We start from the raw sequence: 14,795 nt of genomic DNA on the forward strand, positions 1-14,795 counted from the left end.
ATTCTATAATCTATCTTATATCAAAAATCAATTCCCTGATTATACAAGATGGATCACGTATCTAGTTCAAATTCCTTAAATTCCGACAGCTATTCCGATATGGATATTCACATGAACTCCGAAGACAGTGTAACCGGAATGGATCAACCAATTAGCCATCATCTATTCTGGATGAATTGGGGATGGGTTCGTAGCTTACTTAGTCATTGGAGACAAGAAGAAGGCGATCCCTTCCATCCACCACATTGCCCTCTTGGCGAAGAACCTGAAGCACTTACCGGCGAACCTGTCCGTAATACCATTTTCTCTCTCATTTCCAGAGTATCTAGTCATGATTATATACTATCTCACATTCTAAATCTTATTCGTCCGCTCGTCCGAACCACCGATCATCCCGGTATAATAGAAGAAGTCAACGAGCTTCGCGCTCGGGTAGTGGCTTTGGAGAATATGGTGCGAAGGTTACAAACACCAGCAGCAGCACCAGCAGCATAACCAGTACCACCATCATCAACAACAACAGTACCATTACCATCATCAACAACCACATCCGCATCCCACACCTCAATATCACATCTAAAAACTGTACTTCAGATATCAACATCATACGCACCGTAGATACCAAGGAGTGCCAACAACAATAAATGATGAAGTACTGATTCATAACTTCATCGAAGAAATATTCTACGGTGATTATGTAATCTCTAAAATCTTAGAGATTATTTATCCCAGTTCTAACCGTAAATCAGATAAATAGAAGGAAGAATAGAAACCCTGACAAGAATGATGCGTAAGGTAAAGCTAGACTTGTTTTACCAACAGCATCAATAGTACCCTTAGCCTCACCAGCACAGTTAGTGCTGTCAACATCATTAGAATCATCAGCACCTCTAACATCACAAGCTCCGCCAGTTCAAGAAAGCACCGTGGATATTATTACAAGTCAACAACACGTATATCTGTATCAACGAGTTATGAAATATTAACTCATTCCCTCTGAAGAATTTATATGTATATCTTATATATATATTTTAAAACCATCATAAATCTTTTCGTACTAAGCTATTAAGTATGAATTGAAAAAGGGTAAATACTACTCGGTTAAATTCATATTACTAATATGCTATGATGTACATCCTTCGTTAACAACTTAACCTTCGTTAACTACAATCTCTGTTTCAATCCAAAGAATTCCGTTTCATAATAAACCAAGTGTATTATTCAATAATATGGTTGATTTTACACTTTCATCTTCGATGCACTCGAAACTTTCTAGAAAACATCATTTGCACCTTGCGAAGTTTACAAGAATTCCACGAATATCAACACCCTTCACCAAGGAATATCAATAAGAATAAATAATGAAGTATTGATTTCATTAGTGAAATACTCCGCAAAGATTATGTAATCTTTAATATTTTAGAGATTATTCATTTCTAATTCAAGCCGAAAATCAAATGAGCTTAATATGATATTAACTCATTAAATCTGTATTACATCTGAAGAAAATATACATACATATATTTTCATAAAAACGGTAATAAAAATTCTTTTGTACAAAGTATTAATTGTGAAATCTTTAACGGGTAGGTAATACTCGGGAAATATATAAGTTCACAATTAATATGTTATATTGTACATTCTTCAACTTTGATTCAAAAATTATTAACTATGCTCACAGCGATATACAATCGTTTTCATACAAATTCAATTACATATTATGATATTGACGGATCAGAATCCAAGTCATAACTCTGAACCGGTGAAATCATTCTTAGATCTCTACATCTTTCAAAGCTATACTTTGACTTCAAAACTGTGAAAAATCCTTTGGTATTGTTTTTACCAAAAATAACCTTGCAATTCCTTTTCAAAGTATCCAGTATTATCAACCATTCAACCAGTCAACGACGACCTTTCAGACTTATAATTTTGGCATATACGTATTCGTTACTGGGGAACCTTTCATGTTCCACCACATTAGCAGTAAATTTACCAACAACTTCATTGATGTTTGACCTTCCGAAAAATACTTATACTCATTGAAACTGTATCATGTACTCATCCACATCTTGTAACGGCAATTGCCATACCAACTATCGGGAATTAGCAATCGGTATCTTGAAATCTTGTAGCACGTCTACGCCAACAGTTATATGTGTACATATAACGTCTATCTCCTGGACTTACATACTTCGAATGTGAAGTTTTCGAAAAACACCCCAAACTACGAAACTAGTTCTCCGAATTTTGGAAAAATGTTGATGAAGCAGCAAAAACTGTAAACGACCTTAACAGTCAAAAGTTTGATGATAAAGAATAGTATGGTGGTAAAGCATAGAAAAAGATAAGGTTTGGAATTGAAAAACGGATTGAGCAGACCATGAAGGAGGCTGTGGACAAATCACAAAGACTAAATCTACCTTTAAAGAATCCAAATGATTCAGAGTCTGCTGAAATCATTAGCGAATACCTTGCTCCTTACTCTAAAACCTTTGCGGACAATATTCTTCATCATCATCTTATCTTAAATATTCTAAGATATCATCGTATCTCCCATTATAAATATCCTCCATAATTCTGAAGATATTTTTCGAAACCATTCTTATCTGAAATCATTACCTCTTCGCGCTATCTGTGTTACATCATTAAAGAAACTATTTTAGTTTCTAAAATCTGAAAAATTCGAAAAAAAATGGATGTTTTGAAGTAATGTTTGGAACTGAAGCATGAGTTAGTATAATATAATGACACTTGATCAACGTGATTATATTACAGTAAGTCATGTTGAGTTTCTAATGGAATGTGACAAAGGTTCACAGATCACACCCTCATCATAAACCATGCTACATAACTTTTTCATTCTATATAATCTCTAAATATATCAAGAAAATATATTTCTTGATGATTCGGTCTTTTCCGGATATTCTGGTAATTTGACAGGTCGGATTGTGCCATTACCGTTTCTTTCTTAGAACATTAATTATGTTTATTATGAAATTCATACCTACGAATTCTGAACCATTATTCGCTTGACTTAAGGTCGGGAAGAAAAAAACGAAAGCATGAAGCTCCGAAATATAATGGAGAACATAAAGCCTGATAACAACCCCGAAATTACAAACCGTGTATATCAATGCGTATAGCAATATAAAGACACGGGAGAATGAAAAACACTATAACCCCAAGGTAATAGTAGAAGAAAATAACTTCCTCTGGTGGCAGATGAAAAAGAAGAATGAAGGATACGGTAGCCAGGAAAATATCAAGAATCAGAACTGGATTAAGCATTTTCACAATCTATTGGGATGTATTAAATAAGAAAGAAGATTATAGGAGTGGTGAAAATAAATGAAACGGAAGAGGTCAATTTATAGCAATCGAGACAGATTACGCATTTAATCAAAGAAAATCCTAATTTCCGCAAATTCCGAAGAATCAAATCTTATTTAGATTATGAAGATTTTCTATTCCTTAAATTCTAGAAATCAATCGTAACTACGTAAAAAGCTAAGACGAATCTCTAATCTTTCATTTCACTCTTTTACGATAACTTCTCTCATACGCTTCGAGAAATCGGATTGTTTTATCCATATAATTCAACGGTGATAAAATTCTATTTATCAACTCATATTCGTCATGAAAACATTTCTATTGTTAGCCATGACTACCTCACTTAAATTTCGGGACGAAATTTCTTTAACGGGTAGGTACTGTGATGACCCGGAAATTTCTGACCAAATTTAAACTTTATCTTTAAATGATTTAATGTTTTCGACACGATAAGCAAAGTCTATGAAGTTGAATCTTAAAATTTTAGAACTGTTTCATGTATTAAATTACATTTGACTGCTCTCGACGATTCATGAACAATTATATGTATGTATATATATATATATGTACAAGTAAAAACGACTTTCCTATCGTAAAATACTATTTGCTACAGTAAAATGACTTTCCTACCGTAAAACACTATTTGCTACAGTAAAACACTATTTACTACAGTGAAACACTATTTGCTACAGTACACACTATTTGCTACAGTAACCCTATTTGATGTCGACGAACTAGCAAACAAAAACAGGATAAGGCGGCCATGCGATCGCATGGCAAAAACACTGAAAACTTATGCGATCGCATGAGGTACTGTAGCAGGCCACATACTATAAAAACTCGATTCATTCCTCTGTATTATTATGTTTTTTATATTATTATTATTATTATTATTATTATTATTATTATTATTATTATTATTATTATTATTATTATTATTATTATTATTATTATTATTATTATTTTTATTATTATTAAGATTAATATTATTAATCTTATTATAATATTATTATTAGTAGTATATATACCTAAAATACTACGACGAGATTATGAGCGTGTCACCTTCAAAATGGGTTTTTGAGCGGGATAGAGCTAAGGAAATTATGGGTTATTGTCAAGGAGGTTATGGGTAATGTTCGAGGGTATATTTGTGAATCAAATCTAGTGTTTATCATCTCTGTTGCGTCTACGTACTTTCCTACAATATTGAATCTCAATATTGATACGTAAGCACTCATATTTTATCTTTTCTACATTAATTGTGTATCCATGTCTAGTGCTCGAGTATATATATTTATGCATGCTTGTATGCTAAATTTTTCTCGTTAAACAGTTATGATGAATCACGAAGTAAATACATATGTAAACGGTATATGATATACATGTTTTTGGAAAGCTGGCGAAAAATCAATAACTTTTCATTTAGATATCGAATAATTTCGATGAACGGATTAAAAGATATGATCAACTGATTTATGATTAACGTTAATTGAAATTGCTTTTGAATCTACAATTAAGATTTAAACAACTTGTTTACGAGATTGATAAATTGGATTTTTGAATATTACCAACCGAGTAAATGAATCCTTATATAAGGTATGTCTCGTTTTGTTGAACTATTGTCAAAATTGACTTTTTGAAACGACTTTGGATAACTTTTGTATGTCGATCTCGAGCATTAGGATTGTTATACACTATGACCTGACCTAACTTGATAGACATTTATTGACCAACATATGTTCTCTAGGTTGAGATCTACGGTTATTTGATATTCCGAGTTTCGGTCACGTTTTGGTGAACAACTTTATGTGCTGCTAAGGTGAGTTTCATTTGCTCCCTTTTTAAATGCTTTTGCAATATATATTTTTGGGCTGAGAATACATGCACTTTATTTTAAACAATGGACACAAGTACATACTAAATTCTATACTGAGTTTGAACCGAAAATCCCTTAGCTTTGGTAACTAGTAACTGCCGGTTATAAGAACTGGTGGGCGCGAGTAGTAGTATATGGATCCATAGGGCTTGATATCCCCGTCCGAGCTAGAGCACTAGCCTTTTAACGGACGTATGCTATTTGAGAAGCGTACACATTGGTTTGCGTGTATTATTAAGATGATTATACAAAGGGTACAAATTATATATACGTTAAGTTTAGTTACCAGGGTGCTCAATCTTGTAGAATATTTTGATAAACGTTTCTGGATGAAACAACTGAAATCTTGTGATCCACCTTTATACACAGATTATGCGAAACATTAAAACTATGAACTCACCAACCTTTGTGTTGACACTTGTTAGCATGTTTATTCTCAGGTTTCCTTGAAGTCTTCCGCTGTTGCTTATATGTTAGAAAAGCTATGTGCATGGAGTCTTACATGACATACTTTTCAAGGAAACGTTGCATTCACCAAATTATCACCATGTATCTTATTTTGACTGCATTGTCAACGGAAGTACTATTGTAAACTATTATTTACGGTGATTGTATATATGTAGAAATCATCAGATGTCGAAAACCTTTGATTTAAATATTCATTTATGGTGTTCCTTTTCAAAAGAATGCAATGTTTACAAAACGTATCATATAGAGGTCAAATACCTCGCAATGAAATCAATGAATGACGTATTGTCCATATGGATTTGGAGCGATCGTCACAAATCACTAGAACATAATTTAGTTAATTCTAAACTTGTTCGCAAACAGAAGTTAATCCTTCTAACTTGATTTTTAAAATCAACTAAACACATGTTCTATATCTATATGATATGCTAACTTAATGATTTAAAACCTGGAAACACGATGAACACCGTAAAACCTGACATACGCTGTCGTAGTAACACTGCGGGCTGTTTTGGATTAGTTAATTAAAAACTATGATAAATGACATCAAGATGTCATTCTTTCGACGGAAATGACTACCTCTTTAGTAAATGACATGTAACCTATATTTCTGACTATAAACTTATACTTTTTCTACTTAGATTCATAAACTTAATTTCAATATGAAACCATAGCAATTTGATTCACTCAAAACGGATTTAAAACGAAGAAGTTATGGGTAAAACAAGATTGGATAAATTTGCTTGTTGTAGCTACGTGAAAATTGGTAATAAACCTATATCAATCATATCCTAGCTAACTTATATTGTATTATACATGTATTCTAATATATTATGTAATCTTGGGATACCATAGACACGTATGCAAATGTTTTGATATATCATATCGACCCATGTATATATATTATTTGGAACAACCATAGACACTCTATATGCAGTAATGTTGGAGTTAGCTATACAGGGTTGAGGTTGATTCCAAAAATATATATACTTTAAGTTATGATCTAGCCTGAGACGTGTATACACTGGTTCGTGGATTGATTCATGATAATATATATCAATTTATTTCTGTACATCAAACTATGGACAACTAGTTGTAGGTTACTAAACGAGGACAGCTGACTTAATACACTTAAATCATTAAAACGTAATAAAAATTGTTGTGAATATATTTCGACCATACTTTGATATATACGTACATATTTGTTATAGGTTCATGAATAGACCAGTGGCCAAGTCTTACATCCCGACGAAGTAAAAATCTGTGAAAGTGAGTTATAGTCCCATTTTTAAAATCTAATATTTTTGGGATGAGAATACATGCAGTTTTATAAATGTTTTACAAAATAGAAACAAGTATGCGAAACTACATTCTATGGTTAGATTATTAAACCGAATATCACCTTCAGGTCTGGTAGCCTAAGAATTAGGGAAATGGCCCCTAATTGACGCGAATCCTAAAGATAGATCTATTGGGATTAACAACCCCCATTCAGGTTATGGATGGTTTAGTACTTCGAGATTATTATACAGACAAGAGGTTTTGTTTTGGGGATATTCTATGCATTAAGTTAATGTCGGTTACCAGGTGTTCAACATATGAATGATTTTTATGCACTTGCGAGTGTAATGATATTTATGAAAAATGAGAAATCTTGTGGTCTATTATTATGATTTGATAATATATAGGTTAAACCTATAACTCACCAACATTTTTGTTGACGTTTTAAGCATGTTTATTCTCAGGTGATTATTAAGAGCTTTCGCTATTGCATACTAAAATAAGGACAAGATTTGGAGTCTATGCTTGTATGATATTATGTAAAAACTGCATTCAAGAAACTTATTTTTGATGTAATATATTCTTATTCTAAACCATTATGTAATGGTCGTGTGTAAATGGTATATTTTAGATTATCATTATTTGATAATCTACGTAATGCTTTTTAAACCTTTATAGATAAAATAAAGGTTATGGTTGTTTTAAAAATAAATGTAGTCTTTGAAAAACGTCTCATATAGTGGTCAAAACCTCGTGACGAAATCAATTAATTTGGAACGTTTATAATCAATATGAACGGGACATTTCAGTTGGTATCTTAGCGTTGGTCTTAGAGAACCAGAAATTTGCATTAGTGTATCTTATCGAGTTTGTTAGGATACATTAGTGAGTCTGGACTTCGACCGTGTTTTCTTTTAAAATAATTGCTTCACATTTTTGTTGGAAACTATATATTATTAACATGTAAATACTATGTGATATATTAATCTCTTAACGTGTTTGATATTGTGTGATAGATGTCTACCTTTAGTACGAATCCCATTGACTCACCTAATAATAATGAAGAGTCGAATATATATTGGGAAGATTCACAAATTCCCGAAGAACCGGAAGAAGAAGAAGAACCGGAAGAAGAAGAACCGGAAGAAGAAGAACCGGAAGAAGAGGAACCAGAAGAAGAGGAACCGGAAGAAGAAGAGGTTTCGGAGGGGGAAATATTAGGAACCACAGAAAACGGTCAAATAAAAGAAAATCCTCAACCAATGGACCAAAGTTAATAATGGTTAATGGTGTTTCCGCTAAGGAAGCAAAATATTGGGAAGATTACCAATTCTCCAATGAATCGGATCCCGATGAGGATTCCGATGATGCTATAGAAATTACCCCGACCCAATTTAAAGAGGCAAAAGAAAATAATAAGGGAAAAGGTATAAAAATAGAGAAACCTGATTCCAACCCCGATGAACTTTATATGTATCGGCAACATCCGTATTTCCTAAATTGTAACAATAACCCGGGAACCTCTAAACCACCAGGTTTTTCTAAACCATTGTGGAAAACGACAGCTCGTATTAGGGGAGCACCATATATCCCTAGAAAATTAGCGAAACGAACTAAGTCCGAAAAAGAAGAAACAAGCGAGTCGGAATAAATGGTTGTAATCATGCGGTGTAATATATGTAATATAAGTGTGCTTGTACTTTTATGTTGTATGTAAAAAAAAAATTGCTTGTATTATTTGATAATTATCTTTTACAAATCTAATCCTCGTCTGTTTTACAGTATAAAAACACAATGGACGTTAAGGATAGACAACCAAAAATTTAGAAGACCTACCCGGGGACATGATTGATGAAATCTTGTCTAAAGTTGGTCAGAATTCGTCAACACAATTATTTACGGCGAAATTAGTTTGTAGAACATTTGATGAAAGTTCCAAGAATGCCTTAGTTTATAAAAGGCTTTCCTTTGAAAGTTGGGGTATATCACATTGGAGAGACAGTAAGCTACGCCGTGCTTTCTTTAAAGCATTAAATGCGGAGAACCCAAGTGCAATTTTACGCTACGGCTTAAGAACCTATTTTGACTCAACTTATCCCAACATAGGACTTCGTAAATTAGAAAGAGCTTCTAACATGCAACATAAAGAAGCATGTTATGCTTATGGGTTAGTGATGTTCGCTTCTCACCAAAGTGAGAAAAAGAACATCGGATTACAACTATTAAACAAAACATTTCCAGAAGTAACGAACTAAGTAGTTGGGTTGAGAAACAAGGTTTTTAGATTGTTACGGGGCTGTTGGGCATTACGAAACCCCTCGTCCCTTTGACGATGTTACAACATGCTGTCTTATCAACGGCCACAACGGTTATGTTCCACAAAACTAAGGATGGGAAGTAGTCCTAGTAAAACCAAAATGCATGATTTGTTTCTGGACTTATGAACTACGTGTCTTTATTGCCTTTGTTGAACGACTTGCGTATTAACTAGGATTGTCATCGAAACTGCTTTGTATCAATGTTATTGTGTGCTATATTTTATGCTATATAGCGGTATTGTAAGTTTATAAAATATTGTGTAATAGTTTGAACGCGAAATATTATTATAATCAGTTTTTCATATAGAATTGTTGTGGTTGAATTGTATAGTAGCTACTAAGTATGAACTTAATGGGTAGGTGCTACCCGAATGAGAAAAAAAAATTATAAAACGCTAATATGAAGAAAAAGCTTTTATAAAGAAGTTCATATTATGCTATGAAATACTATTGAGTACTCTTGATATTCTATATGATTAACTAAATTCTTTTGGCTATTTTTGAAGGAAATGGCACCAACTACTCGACACACCCTGAATATGAGCGAGGAAGAATTTCGTGCTTTCCTTGCAGCAAACATAGCCGCAGTACAGGCTGCGATGCAAAATAACAATAACTCTGAATCCAGCAATGGAACTAACGCCACGAGAACTCGTGTAGGATGCTCCTACAAAAATTCACTTTCTGTAAACCTTTGGAATTCGATGGAACCGAGGGTCCAATCAGATTAAAACGGTGGACTGAGAAGGTTGAATCGGTGTTTACCATAAGTGAAAGGACCCGTTCATATACATTATAAACGATTCACAATAGTTGATTACATTGCGAGGTATTTGACCTCTATATGATACATTTTACAAACATTGCATTCGTTTTTAAAAGACAATCTTTCTTTACACCGAAAATTGACAGGCATGCATACCATTTCATAATATCCACTATCCAACTATAAATTGATTTAATAATAATCTTTGATGAACTCAATGACTCGAATGCAACGTTCTTCGAAATATGCTATGAAAGACTCCAAGTAATATCTTTAAAATGAGCAAATGCACAGCGGAAGATTTCTTTAACACCTTAGAATAAACATGCTTTAAAGTGTCAACCAAAAGGTTGGTGAGTTCATTAGTTTATCATAATCATTTATTTCCATCATTTTAATAGACCACAAGAATTTCATTTCCAGTTCTCATAAATATACGTCCCATGCATAGAGACAAAAATAATCATTCATATGGTGAACACCTGGTAACCGACATTAACAATATGCATATAAGAATATCCCCTATCATTCCGGGATCCTCCTTAGGACATGATATAAATTTCGAAGTACTAAAGCATCCGGTACTTTGGATGGGGTTTGTTAGGCCCGATAGATCTATCTTTAGGATTCGCGTCAATTAGGGTGTCTGTTCCCTAATTCTTAGATTACCAGACTTTAATAAAAAGGGACATATTCGATTTCGATAATTCAACCATAGAATGTAGTTTCAATTACTTGTGTCTATTTCGTCAAACATTTATAAAAGCGCATGTATTCTCAGTCCCAAAAATATAAAGGGTAAAAAGGCAAATGAAACTCACCATACTGTATTTCGTAGTAAAAATACATATAACGTCATTGAACAAGTGCAAGGTTGGCCTCGGATTCACGAACCTATGTTAATTATATATATTTATATGTTGGTCAATATTTGTATAGCAATTTAGGTCAGGTCATAGTGTAATCCTATCCTATAGCTCGAGTCTAACTCTACAGTATAGTAACATGTTATATTACTCATGCTCAATTAAGATTCTAGTAAAAGGTGACGTGTGAAACAACGTAACACAAATGGTTTCATAATCATAAAAAAGTATTTTAGGTTTTTTTTTTTTTTTTTTTTTTTTTTTTTTTTTTTGAGAAAATCAATACAAAAAGTTAACTGAAAAGTTAACAGGAAAAGTCAAACTTCAAAGTCAAAAGTCAAAGGTTAAAGTCAAAAGTCAAAGGTCAAAGTAAAAATGAGGTGGCATGCAAATATATAATAACTTATACAAAAATGATTTTCGGTCAAACATGACTAAACGGGCCACTTCAGCTATTTTTAGAAAAATTATCGGAACTCCGATTGATAAACGGTCAAAGATAAAAGTTATACATTACCAAAAAAATTAAGCATAAATATTACAGAAGTAAACTAAACCTAGACAACTCGTAGTTGCCAACGCGTTTTCGGCATTTCAAAGTTAATTTTTCAGCTTTAATAAATTTACAAAAGTGACCGAGTAGCCTACTTTGGAGATTTTTAGAAAATTCCTCAAAATTCGTATTGACAAACGGTCAAAGCCTGCAAATTCTCGTTACCACAAAGATATAACATGATTTTTGGCAAGAGTAAACACATATCAGGCCGACCATGACAACTGATACAAAACTGACATTTTTAAATAAAAAAGTTTCAGCTCTTTTTAGAATTTTAAAATGTGACCAAACTGTCAACTTTGATGATTTTTAGAAAAATCGTCGAGACTCGAATTGACAAACGGCTAGAGTTGTTTATTAGACCTTACAGCAAAGAATTCAGTGGTATTTTTTTTATATATGAAACAACGCAGATCAGCGAGAATTTCAGTTCCCGTTTCAACATTTCATCAAAATTTGCAAAACTTCTTTTGTCCATAACTTGACAACCGTTCAACGAAACGAGACGTGCTTTATATGAAAATTCATCTACTCGACGAGTAGAATCCAAATAATCACTTTTTATAACCCAGAAAATTAGTTCACTAATTATCATCAGCAATTTTAATTACGAAATTAATTATGCAATTTGTTTATTTCATAACTTTCTAACCATTACTTGGATTCAAGTGATTCTTAAACCAAAATTCAACTATTTTTCGCTAGCTTTCCAACGACATGCATATCTTATACCTTATCTCAATCGTATATGTAACTAATTCAGGAATCAACATAACCTATCTAATGGCAATATGAAAAGTACAAGCATGCATAATCCTATATACTCGAGCACTAGTCAGGGATACACTATTAGTATGTAAAAATTAAATTATGAGTACTCACATATCAATACTGAGATTCAATATTGCAGGAAAGGTACGTAAACGCAACGGAGATGATAAACACTATATTGACCTCACGAGCATACCCATGAACCATACTCAATCACCTCCATAGCTATAACCCATAATTTTCTTAATCTTATCCCACTCGAAAAAACAACTTCGAAATCACTCGGACAGCACTCCGTCGTAATATTTTATGTATACTAATAATATCTTGAGATAATACGGAGTAAATATATATATGTAAATCGATTGAGAGAGTTTAGAGAAAACTATTTTCAAGTTTCTATGAAATAAAGAAACCTATTGAATTCTATTTATAATAGATTTTTGAATTATTAAAGTGAATTATTAAAGTATGAATTATTAAAGTAAATTATTAAAGTATGAATTATTAAAGTGAATTATTAAAGTATGAATTATTAAAGTGAATTATTAAAGTATGAAATATTAAAGTGAATTATTAAAGTATGAATTATTAAAGTTAAAGTAAAGTAAAAATAAAGTAAAGGTAAAGTTTAAGTATAGTAAAAGTATAAAACTATGTACGTATAATACGCGTATAAATATATATAATATTAATTTAAATCGTTATATATATTTAATAAAATAAAATATAAATATCGTTATCTTTATCATACTAGTTAAGTAATGAGTTGTCAAAAGTGGTTCTAGATATTTATAAAAGTTATATACGTTTTAATAATAAAGTTCTTTTTAAACTGAAAACGTTTTTGTACGTTTGAAACTAAATAGATCAATCGAGTCTTTATGAGATTCAATCTTCCACTATCCTTTGTCTAGTTCTCAATGATTGACAATTTGTTCATATTTATAAATCACTTTACCATTTTCCGAATATTGTTAAAATGAAAAGATTTCTCAAATCAACGTGGGCCTTTCAACAGAGACTTGTAATCATAATTCAATATATCTGATAATTCAATCATTTGATCTTATCTTCTAATTCCATTGATAAACATTTTGAAACAGATACAATCATATAAAGTATTTAATCTAATATTTTGTTTACGTTTCAAGTTATAATATATATATACACATATACATATATAATCATATTCATTTAATGGTTCGTGAATCGTTGGAACTTGGTCGAGGTTGAATGAATGTATGAACATAGTTTAAAATTCTTGAAATTTAACTTAACAAATATTGCTTATCGTGTCGGAAACATATAAAGATTAAAGTTTAAATTTGGTTGGAAATTTCCGGGTTGTCACAGTACCTACCCGTTAAAGAAATTTCGTCCCGAAATTTGAGTGGAAAGGTCGTGAATGATAATAAGTATGTTATCATGATGCATACGGGCTGAAAATTAGAGTTTTATCATCAGCGAATAATTTGGATAAACAATCTATTTATATGAAGAGTACGAATGAAGCTAACATAGAAGAGTGAAATGAGTAAGTGTAGATTCATCTTATCATTTGACGTAGATATGATTGATCCCCAGATTTTAAGGGATTTGAATAAAATCTTCTTAATAAGATTTGACTCTCCGGTAATCAAGGGAATTAGGATCCGCTTTAAATGCGATCGTCCATTTTAATTGTTCTGTCGGAGATTTTCTTATAAATTCACCTCCTTCATTTCCTTACAACTCACACCATCTGTTGATGCATTTTATGCAAGTCTCTAGACATCTACCCATGTCCATTGCGGGTACAACAGTTTACAGGCCACCATGATTGCTCGTTATTATCCTATCCGTGGTTGTATGTGGTTACAGGAACTACAGGAACGAGATTTAGATGTTTGACTATGTTAGACTTAGTCAGACGTATGAGTGAAGCCTCACTAGTACGGCTGACAGGCTCATACGCATGGTTGATGCTGAGCTAAGTCACAATTACAACCTAAATGATAAGACACGAGTGAGTGATCACCCGTACGGTTGATGAAGCCAACTCGTACGTGTGATGAATGAATCGTATGGGTGTATCAACATCAGGGGTATATAAAGTCTTATGTTCTTCATTTTAGGTTAAGCCTCTCATTTGTTACACACACTCAGATCTAGTGAGCTCCTTTGATTCTCTCTCAGTCCAAATCACCCAGGTGGTGAATAATAGCTCTAGGTGTTGATCTAATCACACTTGATTTAGTTGTGGTTTGACTAAATTAATCAAAAAAAAAAACTTAACCTATTCACTAGAGAGTTTGATTCACTTATTCTGCCATTGTGTGAGTTAAATCTGTTGATTTCTAAGTTCTTAATCATGTTTCATCACCTTCTATTCTTTCCCCCTCAACTCATATTTTAAAGTATTCATCAATATGCTCCATACAGTTCTGATTCTCGATATACTTCTAACTTTCATATCGGTCATTCTTCTTTTTTTTTCATCTACCGCCGGAAGAATCTATTTACTTCTACTATACTCTTGGGTTTATAGTGTTCCTAGTTCTCCCATGTCTTTATATTG

This window comes from Rutidosis leptorrhynchoides, chromosome 3 (genome assembly GCF_046630445.1).
Source record: "Rutidosis leptorrhynchoides isolate AG116_Rl617_1_P2 chromosome 3, CSIRO_AGI_Rlap_v1, whole genome shotgun sequence".
Lineage (NCBI taxonomy): Eukaryota > Viridiplantae > Streptophyta > Magnoliopsida > Asterales > Asteraceae > Rutidosis > Rutidosis leptorrhynchoides.